This window comes from Planococcus citri, chromosome 4, assembly GCF_950023065.1.
Source record: "Planococcus citri chromosome 4, ihPlaCitr1.1, whole genome shotgun sequence".
NCBI classification, from domain to species: domain Eukaryota; kingdom Metazoa; phylum Arthropoda; class Insecta; order Hemiptera; family Pseudococcidae; genus Planococcus; species Planococcus citri.
Genome location: NC_088680.1, coordinates 41,553,370 through 41,579,338, shown reverse-complemented (window position 1 = coordinate 41,579,338; position 25,969 = coordinate 41,553,370). Strand labels below are relative to the sequence as shown.

General features: G+C 34.7%; 1 protein-coding gene across 2 annotated transcripts in view; it reads left to right on the top strand.

Moving 5' to 3' along the window:
- LOC135845095 (growth factor receptor-bound protein 14-like) overlaps positions 1-25,969 on the top strand; it is a 177,477-nt gene that overhangs the window by 125,652 nt on the left and 25,856 nt on the right. The gene's annotated exons all lie outside the window — the stretch shown is intronic.

The window sequence follows — 25,969 nt, the reverse complement described above, 5'->3', positions numbered from 1 at the left end:
TAAATGCTGTTTTTCTTATTTTTTTAAAAACATTTTCAAGTAAAAAATTACTACAGGAATATGAATACTAAAATTGACTTTAGTGACCCAAAAAAAACATATTTCGATACCCTCACGAATTTTTCAAAATTTCATGTTTTGGACCACCCTCTCCCTCCTTTGAGGGCTCGTTTTGAGGTTGGGGGTAAAATAAATGCCAAAATCGACTTCAGCGACCTAAAAAACCCCCATATCCTATAGCGATCTAAAAAATACATTATTTCGATTGCCCACCTCGAATTAATCGAAATTTCATGTTTTGCACTGCCCCCTTCCACCTTTGAGGGTTCATTTTGAGGTTAGGGGTAAAATAAATGCCAAAATCGACTTCAGCGACCTAAAAAACCCCCATATCCAAAATTTTACGAATTTTGCTCTGAAATTCGATTTTGTACTACCCCTGCCCCCTTTTGAGGGCTCATTTTGAGATTAGGGGTAAAATAAATGCCAAAATCGACTTCAGCGACCAAAAAAAACCCCATATCCGAAATTTTGCGGATTTTGCTTTAAAATTTGATTTTTGGCCGCTACTTCTTCATTTCGGACCACTGTGCGCTCCGGGGGAAATCCTGCGAGTCTAAATTTAATTGCAAATCAACGCCGCGTCGACCAATTTGCAAAACTGTTCGCCTACGCAAATGAAAACCAAGTCGTCGTCTTCGTCCTCGCATACATATACCCTACGGCAGCGAATGTTCAAAACGGCGCTATAAATTTCCATCTGCGATCTCCTAACCAACAGCTTATCTGCCTCGTTCTTGTAAATTTCCAGCAGCGTCGCCGCCGCCATAAACTCAGTCACACAGTAATTTTGTTCGCAGTAGTAAACTTTGCACCAGTGAGCCGAAGCCATTCGAGAGCTGTGCTCGTCCAAAAAATAAAATAAAAAGTAGAGAGGAACATAGACAGCCTAGGAGACAGGGGGCTAAAGACGCACACAAGACCCCTATGTACCCCTATCTCTAGAGAAAAGGTCGATACCGAGATACATGGTATACACCTAAAACACCGTTCAAGGATTATAGTCGCCTTGAAGCGATCGTCTTTACTAAATCCTTTTCCCCAACTTGTCTCGCAATTTCTTCGTCTTCTTCTTCTTCTTAACGTTACAAGCAATACTTAAAGCAACAAAATTTTCCACTTGCACGATGTTGTTGGCTTAATTTGATACATACGGTGGACTTACTCTCTTTCTATACCCTTTGCTGCTTTTGCCTTCGTTTAAAGCGTGTCCAGTGATAAAATACAAACAAGCGTCAAAGTCTTAAGCTATAGCTCGAAGTTTTCTCAATCTTTTTCACGTTTCAAAAAAACCTGCTGCAGAGCGTAGAAAAATCTCAGAGTTGAAATAAATCTGTTCGCTTTAGTTTAATACGTATCTGTATTGACAAGAAGGTAATTTTTGATCGACTTTTTTTCTTTTAGAAATGGAACAACAGACAGGTTGTCTAATAAAATGGAGAACCCGAAGCGAAGCTTTGAACAATACTTTTCATTCGACTAACTTCTCTACAGTGTCTTCGATGAGGGAGGGGGACTGAATGAGTTACATTTTAAAAAATGGGTTTTCGAACTCGATGACCTCCTACTAGTAAAAATCAACCTATCGCCCCACATTTTCATGATTTTTTGACTTTTTTTTCGTAAAGCAGGAAAAGATGGAATCTTACAAATAATGATGTATCACATACAATTTTCAATTTTTGGTGATGTTGTGACCATTGTTTAGGGGCTTTGATGGTGGAAGGAGCAGGGGGAGGTGGAGGTGGAGGAGGAGAGGGGTCAGAAGGGTTGGATGATTAAAACAAGACGATATCAATTCAATAACAACGACGCATCTGACATTATTTTAAATTTTTTTAAAGTGTTCATTTGACGAATAATCCTGCTTATCCTCTTATCTTGATTTTTTCCTTCATTTTGTTCAGAACTACAATTTCAAAAAATCATTCTTTTTTGTCCACATTGATTCTTTTGTGACAACTCTGCTTTTTCAACAAAAATGCAAAAAAATTCTTCTTTTATGGAAACATTTCAAAAAAACCTTGCATGTTGTAATAAAATTGCAAAAACTGTTTTTTTTCGAACAAACGTGAAAAATTTTTTGCTTGGGAATAAAACGGAATGTTTGTTTTTAAATTTTCTCACAAAAGCGAGATTTTCTGCAATCAAAAAATCCTTTATTTTTAAACTTGCAAAAAATGTTGCTTTTTTTGCTGAAACTACAAAAAAACTAATTTTTTGTCAAAATTGAAAATTTAAAAAAAACACTTTTTTTTCCAAAATTGAAAAAAAAATCATTTTTTATGACAAAATTGAAAAAAACCTCTAAAATTTTCTGCCCCCCATTGCATTACTTAAATTTTGCTTTTGCGACAAAATTGCAGAGAATATTTCTATTCTTTATCAGAAATGGGAAAAACCTGTTGCTCCAGAACTGCAAAGAACCTGATTTTGTGACGGAAATCCAAAAAATCATGATTGTTTGACATAACGTAAAAAGTTCTGCTTTCAACTGCTAAAAAATCCAGCCCGTTTTCAAAAAACCTCGTATGTTTTGATAAAATTTCCAAAAATCCAGCTTTTCTATCAAAATTTCCAAAAATCCTGCTTTTTTCCTAAATTGCACAAAATCTTGGGTACTTTTCTTTTGCCAAAAATGCGAAAAATGTTGCTTCCTAATTAGTCAAAATCTCAAAAAACGTTGCTTTTGTAACAAAGTTGAAAAAAAATCTTGCTGTTTTATAGTGCAAAAAATCTTGATTTCTTGCAAAAAAAAACTTTGCTTTTGTGGCAAATTTACAAAAAATCTTGCTTCTGTTATCAAATTGTCAGAAATTTTGCTTTTTAGACAAACTTTCAAAAAATCTTACCTGCTCAATTTGATACAAAATTGTAGTAGGTATATATTTTGTAGTTGCTAATAAATTTCGCTTTTTGTAACAAAGTAGCAAATAATCTTGCTTTTTTACCAAAAATGCAAAAAATTTTGCTTTTTTGCCAAAAATTCAAAAAATATTGCTTTTTTTGACAAAACTTCAAAAAAATTTGCTTTTTTGCATAAAATTGCAAAAAAATGTTGCTTTTGTGCCGAATTTTAAATTTTTGCCCCAGGTGAATATGTATTAATCCCTCTCCCCTCCTCCCACCAAATTGAAAAAAAAAATTGGGAAAATTTTCTGTCAGAAGACGTGTTTGTTGGTCTATTCGTTAGATGCATTGTTTTTAGTAGTTTGAACAGTTTAGCACTGTTCGGTTGGGTGGGAGGAGGGAGGTTGGTCAGAGGAGTTGGATCTGGAAAATGAGCTGATAGGTATTCGAACTTGACGCCTTCAAATTAACAAAAATCGATAAGCCACTTCGATTTTGATTTTTTTTTTGGATTTAGACCAACATTGAGGGCTTTTGTGCCTCCTAGCAATGTGCAATGTGAGATCCCACTTTGAAAATTAGTTTGTTGATATTTTTCAAATTTTTTCAAGTTGTACTTTCATCTTGGAAGTTTTTCCATAAGAGATATTGAATTTTTTTGCAAACATAGCGAAAATAACGAGACTCAGGCTGCTCAACCCTCCTCCTGACCTTCCCAAAATAATGGTTATATTTTTATTTGATCAGCTAAGCAAATCAAACTTGTGATAAGTTGATCAAAATAGGGGGAAGGTTGATTTCATTTTTGGTTTTCGATACCTATTTGGAATAGGTGTGGAATAGGTCTATACAAGTAATTATACGTATGTACCTACTTCTTTCTATGAATGTGCAACCTGCGATTATTTTTATTTTTGAAAAAATTGACCTATTTTAGGTAATTTACTTTGAACGGGACCTTTTTTGATCGTTTCATAATACCTATGTACAAACGTATTAATTTTGAAAATTTTCAATTTTGTCTGCCTGTGCTTCTTCAATTTTTGAAATGAGAAAATTAAATAATGAGTTCCATCGATGGAAAATTTTCGAAAATGATGTTTTCAAATTGTAAAATTTTAAATACCTACGAAAAATGTAAAACCCTGAATTATTCACATGTTATTATGTAGGCATTTATTTTTCATGGAATTTGCAAATTTTTAATGTCTACCTTTCTAGTCCAGCAGCCTTATTGCTTTCCTTGAAATACGCACGTCTCCGTTTCAAAAAGGATAAAAAGGTATTTCAGGGGTAAAACAGGTGGAGGGAGTATTCGAGACTTCACGTAGTGGTGGATCGTCGACAGTATGTAACATATATTCGAATTTCGTCGTCGTCGTCGTAGGGGAATAAATTTTCGATAATTTAGTTATATCCAATGCACACGTACGTCTAGTTGGCGGATTCGAAGGTGTGTGCCTGACCTGAAAGCCAGAGAGACAAGCCTTGGACAATTGATCACCGGCGAAATGAGGAAGGGTAGGGGTAACATACCTCGTATGGAATCACCGGTGGGGGAAAATTTACCACCAAAAAAGGGGGGTTTTTGGTGGTATTCGGTATTTCTCGGTGCTATGTTCGATGTACCTACACTTTGGGAAAAAGCTTGATCGCTGCGGCTGCGGCTGCCGATGCCGCCAAGTCGCAAGTTATAGTATACATAATTTTTGCGCGAATGCGTGAGGAAAATTGTAGGGTACGAAGGGGGCTAGTGGGGGGCCCACGGCCGCGATGACAGTGGTGGCGGCGGCGCGCGCGTAGCTCCTAAAACGAATGTGTCAATGTGTGAGTGCGTACGTGCGTGTGTTTTTGAGGCCGAGTACGGAGCACCCCACCAATTGGGAAACGACTTACGGTCACCGTTTCCTTACCCCACCATCGTCGCTGTGGCCTTGGTCGATAATCAGCTGTTTGGTGTATACCGGCCGGCGAAAAGCCTCTGAAAGTATTGCCAGTTTATGTTTCGAACTCGTTGCCGTCATTAGGTTTTTGTAGTTTATATGCACGTAATTTTCGCGATTGTTTCAGTTTTTCTTTTGTTTTAAAAAATCGACCGGTACGTTGAATTTTGTCGAAGTTCTTTTTTTTTTCATTTCAATTTTTTTTATTCGTTGTATTTTTTCGAAAAAGTTTATTCGTGCTTTTTTTGTTATTATTGTAAAGAGGTGGTTTTTCCGAGGGCCCGAAACGACCCCCTGCAATAAACGAGGTAAGATTTCGCTTTCAGTTTTTTCCTCCATTATCCTAAGTGTGTGGTTTGTTTGGGGATTACAGAGTACTTATAGGATCACTTATCGACGATTTAAAATTTCTTACCTCGATACGCAGATTAAGTAGAGGTTTTAGATAATTTTTATCAATTTTTTCCTCCGCTACGTTGAATTTATGGGAAAAGCCTTTGTAGTAAAGTACCCATTTTTCGGGTGCGCGAAATTTAACGATTGTGTTGTGCAGAGAATATTCGACGATGGCGTTCGTGTCCGATATTACCTTTTGTAAAACCGAATTAGTGTATTATAGTCGAGCGAAAATTTAATTAATTAATTTTTTCTTCGTTGAAATTTTTTCCCAAAGAAAGCCTAAAAACTGGTACGATTTTATTGAGTGGAGGATCCGAAGATCCGAGTTGTAGACTGAAGACGAGCAGGAGCAATTTATCGTGATGGGAATGTTGAGAGAGAATTAATTTTTTTTCCGTGTGCATGTCGAGCTATTGTATGGTTATTGAAGATGACGACGTAATGATAGCGAATGCAAGTAAACTATTAGCCTAGTTGATGGCCCAGATGGAATGAGAAATTTTTACGTATTTTATGCTGAGAATAAAGGAAATTGTGAAATTGCATGGACGAGAAAGTGTACCGGTTGAGAGAATTTTTTTTGAGAAAAATTGATCTTTATCGAGGCTTTGGGAATATGTAGGCGTAAATTAGCTGTTCTGTATGGTGTTAAATTGGGTGATGGTAGATGGGGCTGGATGAGTTTATGATGAAATTGTGATCCAGGTTGCCGAAATTTGTCGATGAATCGGGCAAAAATGACGAAATTGACGTTCTTAGAATTTATTCAAGGACTTTTGTTAAATTGAGTAGATTTTGAGAGGAAGTTGCTCAAGAGGTGAAAATTTTCAGCTGAATTTTGGAAAAGGTTTTGGTATTTTGACGTAATCGTTTTCTGCATAATTGGTGTCAATTTTTTGAAATTTTGCTTTTTTTTACATAAGGAGCGAATATTTATGAGGCCTAAAATATTGTACGATGTTCTTGACCGTTTTCATCGTGGTTTTTGGTTTTTCGAAAAATCATGAAAAAATTACAAAATTAGATTGAAATTAGCTTGAAATTGACTTTACAAAAAAAAAAGTTTAAAACGTGGTAAAAATTCATCAGTGTTTTTTTTAGGATGTTGAAATTTTTTTCACTGTCTAAGTAAAAAAAATTATTTTTATAATAATTGTCCTATATTAGTCATATTTTTATAAAATGAAGTGTTCTCCATTATTTTAGTTGATTTGAACTATGAAAAAAGTGGGGGGGGGGCAGAGTTGCGAATGAGAACAGGAGAGGTGAGTCAAAATCTGGAAAACTTCTACAGAAAAAAATCACGAAGTAAATTTATGAAATAGCGGAAGAACATTTTTTGGACACCCTGTATGCGTTGAAAACAGAAAAAAAGTTTGATGCGGACGCGTTGGATTGCTGTTTGATGGAGTAGGTAATATTTTGTCCCCCAAAAATCTGAATTAGAGTAAGTCCTAGGAACAAAACTTCTGGACACCCTGTATGTGTGAAATACTAGAAAAAATGATTTATTTTATGTTTCAAGGGTCATTTTTTATGCTAAAAAATCACAAAGAAATTAAATAGTAAGACGAGACGTCCTGGAGTAGATGTGTTGTTGCTGATTTTTTTTTTTTTTTTGAAATTGGGAGGTGGAGCTAAAAATATATTTATGAATTGATGTCAAACGATTATTTTAGACCCTTCACTTGGACCCACATCACTTGAATAAAGATTTTTTTGTTCCCCAAATTTTCAAAAAATGTCTGCAATTTAGGAAGAAGTTAAATTTTTGCGATGAAAATTGTTTGATTATTTATTGATGAATATTTTTTCAATCATGAAATTTCATTAGGGATGATTTTTCATTCTTAGTGTTTCTCAAGAAGTCAAGATTGTGTAAAAATATCACAAAAAATTAGTGAATGTTGTTAGTCCTTTTCCTTTTTGGCTTTTTCTCTAAAATTTGATTTTTATGTCTCAAAAAAGTTGACGAGGAATGAATGAAAAATAGAACTTCCCACTACAAACAATTTTCATTTAAACATATTCAAAAATGTTTTTTAAAAAATTTGTCTTTGTCTTCAGGATCTGCTTCTATGTACGTAATCGTTGATTTAAAAAAAAAAAATGAAACTCACGAAGGTGACCTACTCGACGTCTAAATAATCCACGAAATTTTCGAAACTCGAGTGAGACGTGGATAGAACATCTAATGCCTCAAGTTCAAATTTTTCACCTTTTGTTCATTATTTTTTCGTCTTGATGTAAATTTTTAAAAGTCTCGAGAGTGTTTGCACACCTGGTTATTGAAATATCCTTATTAATTTACAGCTGTCGTAGGAAAATTAGGAAAGAAGCATGCTAAAAAGAATTCGTAATATTTCAATTGCTGGTGGGAAAGTTAGATATTTGTTATTTTTGAGAAAGTTCGTTGAAATTTTGAACATTTTCCAAAAATGAAATTCTCATTTTCCCTCAAATTTGAGAATTTGAGTTTTGAACGTGTGGAGAATTTCTTCAGAAAAAAGGTAAAAATTGACAAAATTTCAAAAATAATCTACTTATATTGAATTTTTGAAAATATTTTTTCGAGCAAAAAATATCACGAGATAGAAAATTTAATTTTGAAAGAGACGGCGTCCCCTTCCTCTTTTTTTCCTTATTCAATTTTTTTCCTAGTTTTAATCTACGTTCCATTCAACTACATATTTAATGGTTGAGAAAATCAGACGATATTTTATTCTAAATTTACTATAATTAACCTCGTTGAATTGATTTAATCAACCGACAACGACGAAGTTACACGAACGAATAAAATGCCATACCATGATGTAGCTTAGTTTTTCGCGATATTAAAGCCCGTGAACTCGAAGAACAAATTACTATTTTAGCGAGAGATGCTTTCCAAGTCGTCGAACAGTGAAATGGAAACGCTATAAAAAAATATCAATCTTAATCCAACGACTGGTTCGACTTGAAATACGTATACTGACTTACAAAGTCGAACTCATATGAAGTTGTAATACGTAAAGTATATACGCTAAAGCTAAAAAGAAGCAGGCGTCGACTCGTATATACGTTTTGAGGCTTATCCTTCATGTCGAAGGAAAATCGTCGTAAAATAGCTGGCTCGAATTAAATAGGTTTTATGGTGACGGTGTCAGATGTATTTAAACAGTATAACAGTATAAGTATAAGCTGGCGAAATCGAAATAACTCCGCCTCGGTAAGCTTTCAACTTCGAACACCATATATATATACGATGAAAAAAAAAAGAGAAAAATCAATAAGTCGTAAAATTTTTTATGTATTTTTTTCTTTACTTTTCGACGAAACAGAAGCTTTCCCTTCGTCTATGTCTGCGTTCGACCATTTTCAACCCAAGTATTGGAAATTGGCATCGTCTCATGGGCGGCGGATTTTCGTCATTGCGCGTCTTTATTGGTCTCATTTTTAAAGAAGTGAGAAGGTTTTTAAAAAGGGCACATGTAGTAGTAATAGTAGACTTTCAAGCTGTATTAGATAAGATACCGTAGCTAAACCAGGGAAGAAAATTTCAGCTTATTTGCCGACCGAATTAGCTCGAAAAAGCACGAAAAATAGAATTTAATGCTAATCGAGGCGTAAATTTAAACGCAGCTATGTACTAAAGGCTCTGCCTTTATATACCAAGTCCCAGAAAATCTCACTCAACTTATCTACTCCTCCATTAATGGGTTTTAACCCTCGATGCGGTTTTTATCTCATATCTTCCCTCTCTGTACTCTCTATATGGATTCTCGTAACTAATAAATAGCTCTATTAAATTCTAATCTAGGTTACATTTTCTTTTAGATGAGTTATTTAGCATTTTCTCGATTTCGAAAAAGGTCGAGCGGTGACTCATGTCCTAATAGTGGGGATAAGTAGTCGGGTTTTAAGAGTGTTCTGTGTGCCTTGGTTAGTTTTTCTTTATGGACTCGAAGAATAGCGACTGTTTACTGCGTATTCCAGCCAGTAAGTAGGTAAGAGGTTTCTTGATGAAAGAGTTGAAATGGGTGATTTAGAGAAACTCCAGGGAAAAATTTGCTTAAATAGGTAGGCGTATACTGCGTAGGCTTATACAAATTCCATATTATGGTAAACTTTTTTATGTTAAATGAGGTGGGGAAGGATTGGAAATTTAGGGATATTACAATTTGTCCTGTTATCCAATTTATCAAAGCGTTTTTTTTGTTTTTTTTCCATAATTCATATTTGAAGAGCTTGAAGTAAAAACGAGTAAGCTGTCAGATTTCGACTTTTTTTGGTAAATTTTTTTCAATTTATTGTGACTGAAATTTGAAGGTACAAAAGGCTGCAGGGTTTGAGGTTCGTTTCAAAAATTGGGAAAATTATTGCTATTACTTAATACCTATTCAAAAATTTAACAAATGCGCGATTATCATTTTTTGTGGGGGGGGGGCGTTCTCCCTCTCATTTAATCCCTTAGCGAGATGTCCTGAAATTTGTGCCAATTATGTGCAATTTAGAAATTTAATAAAATTTTTAAAAAATTTAAAAAAATTGATGAAAGTGAAATTCACGTAAGTAAAACTTTTAATAAACTGCTCAAAAATTAGACATCCTTTTAACAAATGTTGGCCTAAATGTAATAGGTATTTAATCAAACTATAATGATTCCAAAAAAAAAACGCCCTGTTTCCTCCAATTCGGGGATGATTTTTTTCAGAATAACAATGAAATATTTTTGAAAAAAAATTGTAAGTATGATAGATATTGTGTGTCTTTTTCGTCCTTATCCCTTTATTTTAATTTTTCTGATTACTTTTGGTTTTTGGTTATGTTTTTGAATTGTTTTATTTTTTTCCATTTTTGTGCCATAAATTTAAAATTTTTTGTTGGATAGCATGTTGTTTAAAACTTTTTTTCATTGATATCTTTTCAAGTTGAGTTTTTAACTTGTAGATTTGTGATTTTTGATCATACAATTTTTAGAATAAAAAAAATCCATTTTTTTCCAAATTGAGCTTTTAGTAGGTACAATGATTTTTGTAATTTTTGAGTTTTATCCACCTTACCTCCTCTTTCTTCTTTATCTTAAAAAAATCAGTTTTTTCATTTTTTTTAATTAATTAATTTTTTTTAAAAGAAATAAGTTTATTTATTTATTTATTTTATTTATTAGTTTTATTAGTTTGAGATTCTTTTTGTTTTGAAAAAATAATTATTATCGATCAAGAAATGAAAGTTATTTCAAGTTTTTATTATCATTTTTGAATAACTTTTTCAGTGTTTGACCTTTTTCAACTTTTTATTTTCTTCCAATTTGTTATATTTCTAATTAAGAATCATTTTTTTGTTTTTTGGTCTTTTCAAAACACTTTTTGTAGTCTTTTTTCTTCTATTTTTCATCTGTTGTTTTCTTTTTGATTCGTATTTTTAAAATCTCCTATTATAAGTTATATTAATATAATTTTATTTTATTGCTGTTTTTTAATTTTTCAATGCATTTTTCCGAATTTTTCGTTTTTTTTCTTCAGTTTTTGTGCCTGTTTTTAAAATATTGAAAAAAAAATGCTTCAACATTTTGAAGTTTAATCAAAATGTACCCCCCCCCCATTTTTATTAATAATTTTTTGAGGTTGAATCTTGAGGTCTAGTTTCGTGTTTTAGTTAGGGGATGATAGTATTACTAACTTCAACTTTTCGAAGTCAAGTTATTCATTTGTTTTTTTGGTCCATTTTCATTCTTATCTCTAATGTAACTAATAATTGTCCTGGCAACCGAACCTGTGCAAAAATTTGATAAGAAGAAATTATGGAAGAAAGAGAATATCAAAGCGAATGAGCAAGAGAGAAAGATGGAGAAGTACTGCGAGAAAAATCTCCATGATTTTTGTAAATCACTGATCTGATGATTTCCGTTTGTTCGATCAGCCTAAAAATCATAAATTAATACGAAGAATTGAATAAGAAAGGAAGTATGTTAAACTTGTATACATATTACTTTTATCGAGTCATTGAAAAAATTCTGAGAAATTATGAAGTTCAATTTCTGGTTTGAAGACGAAACGAGCGTTAGGTAGGCATTCTGCACGAACGGAAAATTACCAAAATGGGATATTTGGCATCATATTGTTTAAAACCATATGCCATCGAACATGTACTACCAATAACTCGAACAATGACTCCCAGGTTTTGAATGCACGCGTGTTATTCATAATGCTGCTGGTTCTAATGAGAGAGTAAATTTGGGGTGATGGGGCGACGCTGACGATGGCGATCGTTCGCGTATATGTACGTATTTTATGGTCGCATTATACATTATTATGCTGCATCAGAATACGTATATATCGTAGATTTAGCAGCATTTTATACGAATGTGTTGCGATATAATGTAGGTTTAGAGGTACGTAGTGCATACGTATATTAGGTACACCTACACACACCTGCGTTAAATTGAAGACAAAATTAGCATATTTAAACATATCTAATGTGTGAAGTTTTCTCGCGAGTTGGGTCGCTCGCTCGTGTTGTCATCGTCGTCGTCGTCGTCACCGTACATACTCGTTGCAAGAGTTGTAGGTATACGAGTAGTTGTGAAAATGTTAATCAAAATCAAATTTAACACGTAATAGCGTAGCAATTAGGCAGCACAGCGGAATAATTTAGTTTAAATTTCGAGCACGCTTTTTCCCAAAACCGCAAGAAAATCTGGATGGATTTCAAGTTAGGTACCCAGCAGCGTAATAGAAAACGAAACGAGGTAGGGGAGCGAGTAATTGCTGAAATTTTCCAAGGTGTAATTTTATTCTGCATCTTGGGTGTCGAGAGTCGAGGAGGGTGAAAGTAAATTATACGCTGTGATAGTCGTAAAAAAAAAGGCAGGAGTGAAAATTTTGCGTGAGATAGGCCAGTTTGGGCGTATGAACGATTTGCCAACTCGATATGGAATTTTGACCTCGGTTCGGTGGTGAGCTTTTTCTTCACAGGTGAAGGAAACCGCAAGGAGTTGAATTTTCCTAGAAATGGATCTTGTAGGGTGTAATTTATGGCCTAAATTTGTACCTGTGGAGAATGAGAATTTAGTTGGTGAATTTTTTTCTGAATTGTGGGGTTATTGTAGCTTGGCATATACAGGGTGTCCAATTTATACGTTGGATATGGTTTGAATTTGGAATAGGAATTACAAGTTCAATTCCTTGATCATGGCCCACTCAATTTGAAAGGTAAAAGCAATTTTATTGTACCAGCTGTTTTGAAACTTGAATCCATCCAAAAAATCGTCCTTTTTCTGGACCGTTGCCCCTTCAAATGACAAAATAGGCAGCTTCTCTCGTATCTTTTGCAGTTTTTCGTTTCTTATAACTACCCAGTTGTTCTGAAAATTCGAAATCTGATAAATGTTTGATGGGACACCCTGTATACATCAACGTTTTTTAAATACCGTTTGCTGTACTTCTTGGTTCATATACAGTACACATTGCTGTATTCGAATGAACAAGAACACAGCGCACAAAGACTCCGGCAAGGTTGGCCGAACTGTAGCGGTATATACAAGACAAGCACAAGCACAGCGCTGCTGTTCAAGTGAACCGCTTCTTCGTGATAAGGTCATTTACTAATAGAGAGTCGGCATGAGGTCAACGCGAATAAAGAATACCGAGTAAAGGTACATATCTACTTTTATATGCCATTTGAATATCGTCGTCGCTCGTCGTCTTATTCTCTTCTTTTTTTTTCCTACTTACGATGTACCATCACCGTCTCTCTTTGAGCAACCAGTTGCGCTTATAGTTTTATCGTTCTGCTACCGTCCAAATTTACGACAAAGAAGTTCACATAAATATTTTCCAACGATCGACGATTGTTGTCGTTATTGTGTAGAGAATGGTCGTCGGGTCGTTCGGCGCGATTTTCATGCAGTTTTATGGTCGCGAAAGTATAAAAAATGAGTCGTTTCGTGGTCGCGAGATTAAATAAGGTTGAATAGATGGCACAATGGGAAAGATGAAGTGATGTGGACGGACGAACATGTGTGAACTGTGCGGAAAATGGAAGGTTGGGGTGAAGAGTCGAAACGTAAAATGAACATAGTGAAGAAAGGAAAGTTAGGTGGAGAGTAAAACTTGTCGGTTGAAATTGAATTGAAATTTTTTGAAAAATGCTCGTCGATTTTTCTTTAGGTGCTTCTGTTTTGATTTTTTCTATTTTGGGGGCTCGTGTACAGGGTAGATGTTGGAATTTTCATCCTCACATCTCCCCAAAGTTGTTACCTCGAGTGAAAAAATAATGTTATATTTTTGTTTTTCCTCTATCTGAAAAAAGTCGAAAAAGAAGTCCCCTCCCCCTCAAATTGAAAAAAACTTCAAAAATGTAAAAAATCAAAAATTATGATTTTTGTGCTAGAATTTGTCCGAATACATAATCCTTTTTTATGGAAAAAATCTTCCCCAGTCCTCCGAGCTATGTTGCCCTTCTGGTATGGAGCCACACACAAAGTTGAAAAAATGAAAAAAATAAATAAATAAAATAAGTAAATGAAATTTTTTTTTGATAATTTGATACAATTTTTGTCAGAATCTTCCAAATAACCCCCTTTTCAAGAAAAATATTTCTCTCGGTCCCTCAAACGATGTTGCTTGCCTTGAAAAAAATTTAAGTTTTTACAAATTTTTGAAAATTGTTCATCTCTGGCCAAAATCTTTCTAAATAACTTCCCTGCAACAAATGTTTACTCCAACTCATCAGGTCTAATTATTTTGCAAAAATTTTGAGACACCCCCGTGTTCCACTTATTCATCATTCAGGGAAGATGAGGTGTCGAAAAAATGCTTTTCCGATTAACATGGATCGAATTCAAGGATTAGAATTGAAAAATGTAAACATTAAAATTTTTTGATAATGTTTTGAGGTGGGTTCAAAAGTTTAATTTTTTCCATCATGTTGGAGGGTCAAAACGGTGCTTTTTTATGAAAAAAGGTCAGACCAGATGTAAGAATTTAAAAACGTAAAAATTTTGATTATTTTGTTGAATATAATTTCAATTTGAGGAGAATTGGGAGAGGGGAAGGGAGGGGGTCCTCGATACGACTTGATTTTACTAAAATTTTCATGGAATTTTTTTCTGATTGAAAACTGACAACTTCAAGGAACGGAAATAGAAAAATTCGCTCAACAATTTTTTCAAGTAAAGCATAGATCCCTATAAATAAAATCCCACCTATTCCACATGTTGGTCATGGGGGGGGGGGGATAAGGAGGCTAAAATTGGAATATGAGTTGATTTTATCCAAGTAGGGACCAAAATGAAGTGTTGGATCGAAAAAGTTTTCAATTTTAAAAATTTTCTTCAATATTTTGATTTTTTCTTTAAAAAAAGATTGTTTGGAAAAATTTTTACGTGAAAATCGAGAAGCCTTAAAAAATTTCCACCATTTCTTTTTTGGTTTCATTTTTTGATGTTTTCGATTTTGAGGAGCTTTGTACGAGAAGACCAACATTTTTGGGAGACCGAGGGTGGTTTTTCTTGGAAAATGAGGCACGTAGAAAATCAAAATTCATTACTTTTTTTTTTGACATTTTTATTAAATTGTTGGAGTCTTCCAGCACCATTTTTTGAGAGCCTTAAAGTAAGATTGAAAAGAAAAGCCACATAAAATCCAACAAATTTGGAACAATGGGGTAAAATTTGAAATTTTTCCGACTTCTACACCACACTCTTCATTCAAATACCTGAATAAGCTTATCATGTTTCTACAATAAGGTTCTGCCTTTTCGTATACTCGTAGAGAAGAAATTATTAAAATGATGTTATGTTTAAAGTTATAGTTAATATGGGGTAATCCATCATACTCCCATCAATATCGAAATATGATGCAAAAAATTCGCATGTTTCTTTATTTTTCAATTTGACACGTCCAATGCATAAATATGAATAATTTTTGAGAAAAAAAAAGTCTTCGAGGAAATTGATAGAACTATCTATACGAGATTCGATTTCGAAAGATTTCAGTTCGGTTCGTTCGTCTCTCTCTCTTCTTCCTTCTTGCTGCTAAATTTTACCTTACTTGGCGATTAATTTTTTCTAATTTTGACCAAGATGAGTCGTGTCTAATGGTCCATTAATTAGGCAACGTATCATTAAAATCGCTTTCCGGTAACTTCCTACAGCACGAAGTTCTTAATCGTGATAAAAATCCTGCCCTCTTCCTCCTCTCTCACCCTTTGGTTGAAACACCTTTTTATAATGAGTTCAATCGATGCAAAATCACTGGCGAATACTTTTAAAAATTTTATAACCCAATTTAACATATTAATTTTTGACGAATTAATATTTCGGAGTGTTATATTTGACGTAAGTGCAAATAGTAGGTAGGTATAATGATCATATAAATACCTTATCGAATGATTTTTATCTTTCGAATGTCATTATCAGCTCGTTTAATATACGTACGTATATCGATGATACTTCGATATTTATAAGTATCATTAGTAGAGCACTCTGAAGAAGTGAAAGTATCTGCGATGAGTTTCAATCAAACATATAATATGAGAAAATTTTCATTAGCGAACTAATCTACCATCGAGAGTTCTTCGAAGTGGCCGCAAAAAAACAGGCCAAAAAATATCGCCGAAGCAGCCAACTTTCACGTGAATATCATTCATCCCTTATAATTATTCGTTTTGGTGTATTAAAATCAGAATATTTGGCTTATCTGGGTTCTCTCTCTCTCTCTGGTTTCCTATTGCTATCTCATCACGTATATACGAGTAGGTATGATTTTTCTAGAAAAATCTCGACCTGAAATTCACGTACTCGGGGTATGATTCTGATACTGTACCTGTGATTGGCACGTAGGTTCAAGTAATACGAGTCTAATAGGTACGTTCGTTTACAATGAAAATGTCGCCAACAATGCTTTCGAGCGGTGGGCTGAGTTCGCGAATCATTAACTGCTCGTTATAACGACTCGCTTCGGGCGATTTGAAAATAATTATCGATATTTGATGTAATCCTCGTAACCTTGATTTTTACGACCATCTCACGAGCCGGCAGCAATTGTAAATTATACAAGCACCTACAATCTGGTACTTGATTTGGAAATTTCCCACAAAACTCATAAAGTGTACTTTTCTGCCCGTTACTATGGGACAGACAGGCGAGAGGTGAGTATGAATCACTCTCGGTCTGGTACATTACACTGAATCGATGTCCCTCGGGTTCATCTATCTTTCTGCATACCTTTTTGTAAAAATATCTTTTAAATTTACCCAATTTACTCGCGGAAAGTTGTTTATTTTTTTCTTTTTTGAAAAAAAAGCTAAAAAAAAACCTTCTAATAAAAAGAAAGGAGTAAAAACCTCCGGCACGATAAAGTTTTTCACTTGATTGATCACTCTGGTACAATGGCACGAGTCTCTCTGTGTGTTTGTTATAATACGTATACCAGAGAGAAGAAAAACTTGCACGCGCAGATTTTTCTTTCTCTCGTGCTGGATTCTTTGTCGAGTGTAAAACTCTGCAGTATCGTCAAACAGGCAAATACTTTATCAAGTGTCACTTAACTCCGGCTAACATTTATCACTCGAGAGGGGTAGAATGAGACTGCGAGCGACGCGATAGTCAGTCAGCTTCAAATGGTAAATAACTTTTTACAAAATTACTACAACGCTTATTTTAATTTTTAAAAAGTTTTCCAACACAGAGTCGAGTACGAGAGTACGAAATACGCGAAAGGTGATTATTTAAAATGGCCGATTATTCTATTCCATTACAGATGGTTTTCGACGATAAGAACTCGGCTCCGTGGACTCTCTTCCGTCTTCCGCTTTCACACCGTTGGCAATTTTCCCTACCTGCTTGGTCGACCTATCGATTATACTACTATACGTGTTTAAATCGCTCTCTTCTCTGCTCCCATCGTACGTATATATACCGGGGTAATAAATTTACGGTTAGTGAAGTTACTGCAGAATCAATTAAAAATTTATCACGCGTCCTAATTTTCGATACATATTCGTTGCATCGAAGGCGATGTACGAGCTCTTAGTCGAGTATTTCGTATGCGCTTTACCTATTACCATTTTACCACTGCTACTGTAATCGCCCCCTTGGCCTCTTCTGCTGCTGCTGTTGTAATTCTGATATCGTAATTAAGCGATTTTTAACAACGTGTTTAATATATCATGATTCTGCTACCGTCCGTCCTCGCGCTGCCTTCACACCAGGGTGAATATAATCGTGAAAAAAATTCTACCGATAAGATAAAGAGTGTGAAAAAAAAGCTCGCGTAGCGCTTGTTCGATATTCTCTGCTCCCTGTCCCCGTCTTCTCTATGTACCGCTTTCGGCACGCTCGCATATAAATTTACTTGATAATGCACTATTATCGACTTTCATAATACGTAATACCTAAGTGTTAGTCTAAGTACATACAGTACATACCCATCCTACGTACTATATAACAAACCTATTAACCGAATAACTACTGATAAGCGGCACAAAGAACGAAACAGCGAATTGATAAACGATTTTTACTCTTTTCTTCGCGTTTTGTTTTCGAGTACTTTCGTGGAATACTCGGATAGCAAATTTGTTTGACAATTTTTACAACTTTTCAGCGGATTTTAAAGGTTTTTATTGGAAAATTCCGATAATTTTGACTCATAATCGATAAGATTCCGTATGACTGCAAATTGTTCTTATCACGTCCATTTCACGATGCATTTGGTCATTTTTATGGCATTAGAATGAAAATTTTCGAAGTCATAAGGTCAAGGAAACGTCTACCTTCCAAGTCTTTTCTCCCTGCAGGGGGAGGGGGGGTCCTTATTTTGAAACTTCACTGTTTTGTGCTACCTCTTGAAGTTGTTGGATTTTATGAAAATATAATTCTTGATTTTTTGAAAATTTTTTTCAAGTGCAAAAAAAGTGGTACTGTGAGCCTCTCAAAGTTGAAAAAATGAATAAAATTTTTTGATTTTTGCATCAGAATTCTTCTAAATAGCTCCCTTGTTGAGAAAAAAATCTCCCCTGTCTCCTGAGCCTTATTGATATTCTAGCGCAGAGCTTAACACCGAGTTGAGAAACTCGAAAAAAATGAAATAAAATAGCAGTCGAAGAAAATGTTTTTAAATTTTGATTTCATGCATCATAATTTCTCTGAATAACCATGGACCATTTTTTTACAATTAATTGCCAAGACATACCCAATTTTGATATTTAAAAAAAAATCCTTGAAGCTTCCTCTTTCACTTCAAGGTGTTCAGTTTTGAAAAAAAGTAATTTTAATTTCCCTAATTCCTATTTGAAATAAGGTCTAAAAAAAGGCAGTTTTTGAAGAAGTACCAATTACGGATCATGCAAATACATATGAACGAAAGCATTCAAGTTTTTTTCTCTCTGAGACCTGTTATAGTACCCTGAGAACCACATTAAAAAATTTTCATCATCAAAGTTCACAAATATTGAAGTTGAAAAACTACCAGTTGTGGACCAGTCCAATTGGTACCTGACAACCCTTTTGAAATTGAAAAATTCATTGAAAAAAAATATAGCTACCAATTGCGGATCAAACCAATTGTGGACCAAAACTGAATTTCACAATTTGAATGAGAAACTGAATCATTTTTTAAAAAATTTCTATTGACTACATCACTTTTTTTGGACGTTTTTCAACTTTGTGGGGCTTTACTGCATGAACGTTTTTTTTTTTAAGGAACTAATTTTCTCATATTTTGAATTTGTTTTTTAAATTTATCCGAATAATTTTTTAGCTTTTTTCCAAGTTGAGAAATATTTTTGAATTTATTTTTCTAGAAGTACTCAGAATACCTAGGTTAAGACTCAATTTTTCAATATTTTCAGGAAGTATCACTGTTTTTCCATCATTTTAAAAAAGTCACCAATCTATTCGGTTTTGTAGTTGTTATTTTTCGTTTTCGCCCATTTTTGTGCTTTAAACTTGGGAATTTCAAGTTTTTTTAATATTTTTTGTTCAATTTGTAATGTTTTAATGGCTCATCAAAACATCATAATTTTTCTAATTTTTAACTAAAATAATGTTTTTTTTTTTTTGAATCGAGCAACTTTGCCAGAATAATGTTGAATTTTCTTAAATCTCGAAAAAAATATTTTCTCCTATTCTCACACAAATCTATTTTTAGCGCCATACTAGGTAAGAAAAAATTCCGTCTCGGTTACACTATGAGAACTTTCATTCATTCTGTCACTAATTTTTGGCTCCACAAACACGCGCACGTGCGTAAAATCACATAGCCTGATTGACGTTGAAATAAAATTGATCCCATGCACATGGAAAGAAAAAAATATCATGTTGAGAAAAAGCAAATATTTACAATCGATATCGACGATATACTTGTACTCGTTTATCTCTTTGTTGAGCAAATAGTGCCATCGGCAGGAAAAGCGATATTCCCCTCGGCGTTTTTAACAGCACGCGGTATATATCGTACGCGTCAAAATGCGGTGAAAAATCGCGCAGGATTAATTAGAGATAAGATTACCGAACGACGAGCGACGTAGAAACGAGGATAATGAGCGCAGTTGAAGTTGATGAAGTTGATTTAATGAAGCTTTTTTTCAATCCTCGCTCGTTCGTGGTGCGTACCAAGCCGAAAGCTCTCTACTCCGTGTATTTTTTCTACCCTTTTTTCTCCTTCTTTATCTTTTTCTGGTTCTTGTTGTGCTCGTGTACTGTACACCTACCAACCTACCTACTCTTGTTACGTGCATTTTGAAACGAGAAAATAAATGACTTAGAAAGTTCGCTTGGTCGGAATTTTGAATACCAATTGATGAGGGATCCGGTACACGGTGATTTGTCTACATGTACGAAAAGCTACGCCATCGTCGCTCGTCTCGTGCTTTCGTATACTCGAGCAACTTGCCCATCGAGATAGTTAAAGAAGAAAAAGTACCTTTTGGAATACCTACGTATAGAGTTGCAGTGCAACCAGAGGGGCCGGTGGAACAATTTACGCGAAATTTCTGGTAAACAAAAGGTGTGCGATGGGGATGGGGACGACGAGGTGGTACGAGTACCTCCTCAGCTAGCTCCAGATCTCATCTCATCGTCGCGTGGTCGAGCATGGTATATATATTCTCGTATGTGTAGTATTAGCCACGATTAATCTCCGCGGTTAGGCAGCTTTCAAGTTGGTACATACCGCACACCCTGCTGCCTCCTGACTCAACAGACACCAGCATCACGAAGTTCATGACTAATGTATTCGTGTTGAAGATGTCGGACGTTTCTTGGTCGCGTCGAACCGCACTTCTCTCTCTGTCTCGCTCTGTTCAACGTGCTACGAGTTCATCATTTTCAAAGACCAGGTAAATGAACAAGGAACAGCCAGCATGGCAATGGAGATAGCGTAGGCGGCGTTTTAGTGATTTTTATAGGTGAACGCGTTAAGGGATTTTTCAAATTCTACTTTTAACGAATGCTGATGCCCGTGTATCGGTACCTGTACCCTTCGAGCCACCTAATCTCGACGTGGAGATGAATTGACCGGTGTTAAATTGAGGAAAGTTAGCGTGTTACGATGATGAGATTTGCTGCTGATTCTAACTCTTCAGCTACATATAAGGGGTCAAAGCACGTGTGTGTTGGGAAGGAAGCTGTTTGGGAATTGTATGAGGAGCGTTAGCTTGAAACATCAGATCGAGATCGACAAAAATATTGTTAATCGAAGGGGTTTCGAAGAATTTTATCATATTTTGTCCCTAGAATTTCATCAACATTTTTTATGCAACTCTAAAACTGTATAGATTTTGTGCACCAAAGGCAAAAAAAAGTCCCCCAGCAGTCTCAATGTACATAATCTCTTTTAGCCTGCCAGCTCCTTCTTATTCGCTTTACTTACTTACTTTACAAATGGTTAAAAATTCACTCGAGTTAGGTTACTTGAAGATTAATAATTTCCATGCACTTTGCTCACGAATTCAATTCCCATTTTCCCCCTATAAATACTTCATTTTACTTCACGTTGTATACTTAAATACCCTCCCGACTGGCAACTCGGCCTAATTGCAGACGAAGCGAAGGTTTTGTTCGAGTAATGGATTTGTAGTAATTTGGGAAGTTTTGCCAAGAAAATACGCTTTATTACATAGGCATTGGTTGGTGTTTTTTTTTTTCATTTGCCCCCTTGTGCTTGGTTTATGAACTGACTCAGCATGTGTTTTTTGGCCAGATCCCATTAATACGATACGCGTTAAGGCCGTGTACTTTTAATGAGTTTTTAAATGATTTTTTTCCTTCTTTCTTTCTTTTTTTTTACCGCGTGGTACGAGTTATATGCGTTGACGTATTAGGAAAAAATAGCAGTACATGAGTCGACGCATGTACAATACAAGTACATACGAGTACTATACCGACGTATTACATAATTGACGAATAATTTGCATTAAGCGTACTATGCTTCACATTGCCATGTTCATACAGTTGAAAACGAGGTACATACTACGTAAAAGTGCGTTTTTTTATGTTTTGTTTTTTACTAGTTTTTTCCCTTTCTTTCTTTCTTTCTTTTTTTTTTTTTTTTTTTTTAGCAGCACGTATGTGTATACGAAACACCAATTAAAATGCACCATCGTGTGAAGGGATTACCTTATACGTACGATGTGTGACATTTACTTTGAACGTGTGTCGCATAGATACCTTTGATTTCAAATATCGCAATTCTGATTTCCTATACGTATATGTGAACTTAGCATCGTATCGTTTCTTTCGTACTACAAATAGTGCTATTTCATAGTTTGTTCGATGTGCTAGGTGCCATGCCATCCTTATGTGCACATATGTTTGTAAATATTTGTACTTGACACGTACGTTTCGCACCACGCGTTCGTTGTATAATATCGAGTGCACGGGAGCTCGAGCGATTGCTAAATACCTTGCTGGGAGGATAAGGTCTGCCTATTCTGGGGCGCTCGAAGTTTTCAGTGTACAGGTACTACATGGAGATCGAAAACTCTATTGTGTTGTTCTGAGGTTAGTATTTTGATCGAGGAAACAAAAGGTTACAATTTCAGTCCACCTGTTCCATGTAGGAACCAAAAATATGAAAAGTTTTTGATCTACGAACAATGACAGAATTTCAGCAAAAATGTTGCAAAATTCGATGCGAATTTGTAAAATACATTTTTGAAAAATTTGAAAATGTCAAAAAAAAAGTTGAATGAATTCATTTTTAAACATCAAAAACTGATGAAATTCCGATAATTATAATTTGTGAACATTTGGAAAAAATTGTGAGAAACACAGCAAAAAAAAAACTGATGACATTTCAGGGAAATTTGGAAAAAGTTCGTCGAAAATTACATAAAAAATCGTTAAAACATTTTAAAATGACATCAAAAAATTGAAGAAAAAAAAAACAAAATCATCAAAAATTTTCAAAAGTGTGAAATTTTGACAAAATTGAGCAAAATTTGCGAGAGTAGGGACATTATGAAAACATGTTGAACAAGACATGAAGATCTTGAAAAAAAAAATGTCATGAAAATGGTTGATAATTGTAAAGTAGGTACATACTAATGAAATTTAGTAAAGTGCATGAAATGTTATCAAAATTCATGTAAAATAATGAAAAAAACACGTAACAGCCCTGAAATCATTTTAAAAAGAAAAAAACAATAATTGATGAAGTTGAGAAAAAATCGTCAAAATTCAGCAAAATTTGTGTAAAAAATTGTCATCGTAAAACCTAGTTCATATTCAAAGACAGAAAAACATGAAAAAATTATTTAAACTATCTATAATTTCTAAAAAGTGACGAGGATTTAGCAAAATTTGGGTAGAAACAACGTGAAAACATGTTAAAAATGACATGAAAATTTTTTTTTCAAGTTTATCAATTTTATGAAAATTATGTAAAAGTGATAAAATTTGTACAAATCAATAATTTGCATAAAATATTGTTGAATTATTATTTATATTTTTGGAAATTATCAAATGTCGATGAAGTTTCAGTAAAATTGAACAAAATTTGGCTAAAAATTGCATAAGACGTAGCTTTAAGAAAACGATTGAAAATTAATAAAAATCTCATAATTTGATTAAAATTTCATGAAAATTGCGTACATTAATAAACATTATGTTGATAGCGATAAAATTGATCAGATGTCATCAAGGTGGAGTAAATTTTTAAATGCCAATTTTTTGCCAAAAACTTCCTAAACATCTTATTTGCTCGTAATGTTCACAAAAAATTGTGGAAAAGTCTGACTTTTATGTCAATAATTGCTGAAAAGTCCTGCTTTTCGCCAAAAATTGAAAAAATTATCGTTTTTACCAGAATTTCTGTAAAGTTTCGCTTTACTTGAGATTGTGAAAATTTTTCATTTTCTTGATCTGATGTCTCACTTTTTTGCCAATACTTGCTAAAAATCCTCTCTTTTTGCTAAAATTGTCATAATCTCGCATTCAGCTAAAAATAACAAAAATTCCCGCCATTTAAGTATCGCAATTGCCATCAGTCTCGTTTGACAAGTTTTCAGTTTTTTGAAAAAAATTCCGAAAAGTTTGAATGTTTCCAATAATTTTCCAAAAAGTTGCGAAATAATTTCACTTTTTTGATGAAAATTGTTGAAATCAAAATGTCTTTTGTTTTGATAGGGAGAGGGGAGGGGAGGGGGGATGAAATCGAAAACTTTATTGTGATCTTGTGAGTTCAACATTTTCACCTATAGGAATCGAAAGATTACAATTTCAGTTCTCGTGTTCAATAGGTACCAGAGTGTGTATTTGTATTTACCTCGTATGAAATTTCAAGGGTTTGCTATGTATGGTATATAGATATGTATAATGTACCCTGCCACGAGGATATGGCCAGCCTATCTGCCGACGCCGAAAATTGAAAATGTGTAGAGAAGCGGTCGAAAACTTGATTTTTTAAGTTTTGTATTTTGATATTCGAGCCAAAACAGCTAAGAGGTTACAATATTTCAATCTAATTTCTCGTTATGTTTTCAATTTTTTGACTGGTTGATACGTAGGTACTGAAGAAATGAATTCTCATCATTACTTCGCTCTCATTTCTCTTACTCGTTGCATTTGAACATACAGTCAATAGATTTTTCCACAGAACGAAGTCAATATCGTATTGCCAATATCACCTCTATGCCCTAACTCATGCTTGTGCCAGAGAACACGTCTATGTAGGACGAACACACCGCCACGCTAAGCACGTCCAGTTTCATCTTTCTCTCTATAGGTACCTTTACACTGACGATGGTCGGTCACACTCTCAGTCAGTTCGCACAAGCACACAACAATCGTACGATAGCTCGCCGAACAACCAGTTTTCATCTTCGTACGAGGCGGTATACAGTAGCGATCTACTCGATCGTGTGCACTTTTTCAAAATGCTCCCTCGCTTCTGCACTTTATCTACACCGCCAACTCGATGATATCGAAACCATGCTACCGCACAGCACACATTTATAACCTCTTCTTAGCTCGATACGCCATATTCTCTTGTAGTTCTTCTGCTGCTGTGTCTAAAAATACACATTTTATTTTCCAAAAGCATGTTTTTTTAAGCACTCGATTTGTAGGAGAAAAATCAATCATGTGCGAGACTACGCGTGCTCACTGCTCAGTGTACGAGTATTTTTATTTGAAACCATCACAGGGGGTAACTGAGAACTTCAGCCACAAATTATTAATGATTTCGATGAACCATCGATCGTATCTCTATATAGTATCTTGTATACTCGAGTACACTTTTTTTCGAATCCAGATACGTGCACCTTTGGTCGTATAATAATTACCGTGCCCAACGCCCAGCCTAGGAAAACGATGCCAAGCCCATTCCTCTGTTTACTAATTATTCGTGTTTTAAACTAACGCTGTCAGCGTTGCGTCGTCCTTATCATCATCAATATGAAAATGCACCTATAGCTTCGTTATGTCTTTTCTACATACGAGTACTCAGTACAGTCATATGTAGTGCATTTTACAAGTTTTATGCATTAAAGTTGGTCTTTCTCTCCTTTCTCCTTCTCACTGACTATTATGCACAAGTACCTACCTACCATATTTCCACATTATAATCTGCTGCAATGTGTTACTCGGTTTTTTTTTTTTTTTTTTTTTTGCAAGTATACAATTATACATGTAGGTATCTGTGCAATTAAATTCGGGTGCGCGATGTACACACAACGCTACTAAAACCGATAAATGACGTCTGTACTGTGTACACGTAAAATTTGCCCTTCAACTTCAGATATGCAATGTACTCCACCTAGGCTATGTTTTGTGCTTGGTGTATCTAATCATTACGTATCCAACTTATAACAAGTTGCGCACATTTTTCTGATTTAAAATGAACTTCCATTACTCTGTACCCAGCAAATTAGTTGGAATGATTTAGGCAAACTGGTATTTCCAGAAATGTACTAATATGGGATCGAAATTCTGGCACCTTTACCAAATTTCAGCTTGAAAGCTTTGGTATACCTATTGTTCAAAATATTTAAAATTTTTCCCAATCGGTTGAGTTTGGGGGGGGGGTCAATTTTTATCACCTGTGACCTGTGTCCCAAATTTGATTTTGTAAAATTTTCCAAAATTGAAAAAAATGGATTTTAGCATCTAAAATGTTGACTCATAAGCCATATTTGTTCACTCTTTCGATCTGGCTTTGTTCGGAGCCAGAATTATTTGATGATTCCAACTTCTGCCAAGCGTCGATAGTCCTTGAAAATGTGGAAGAAGAGAG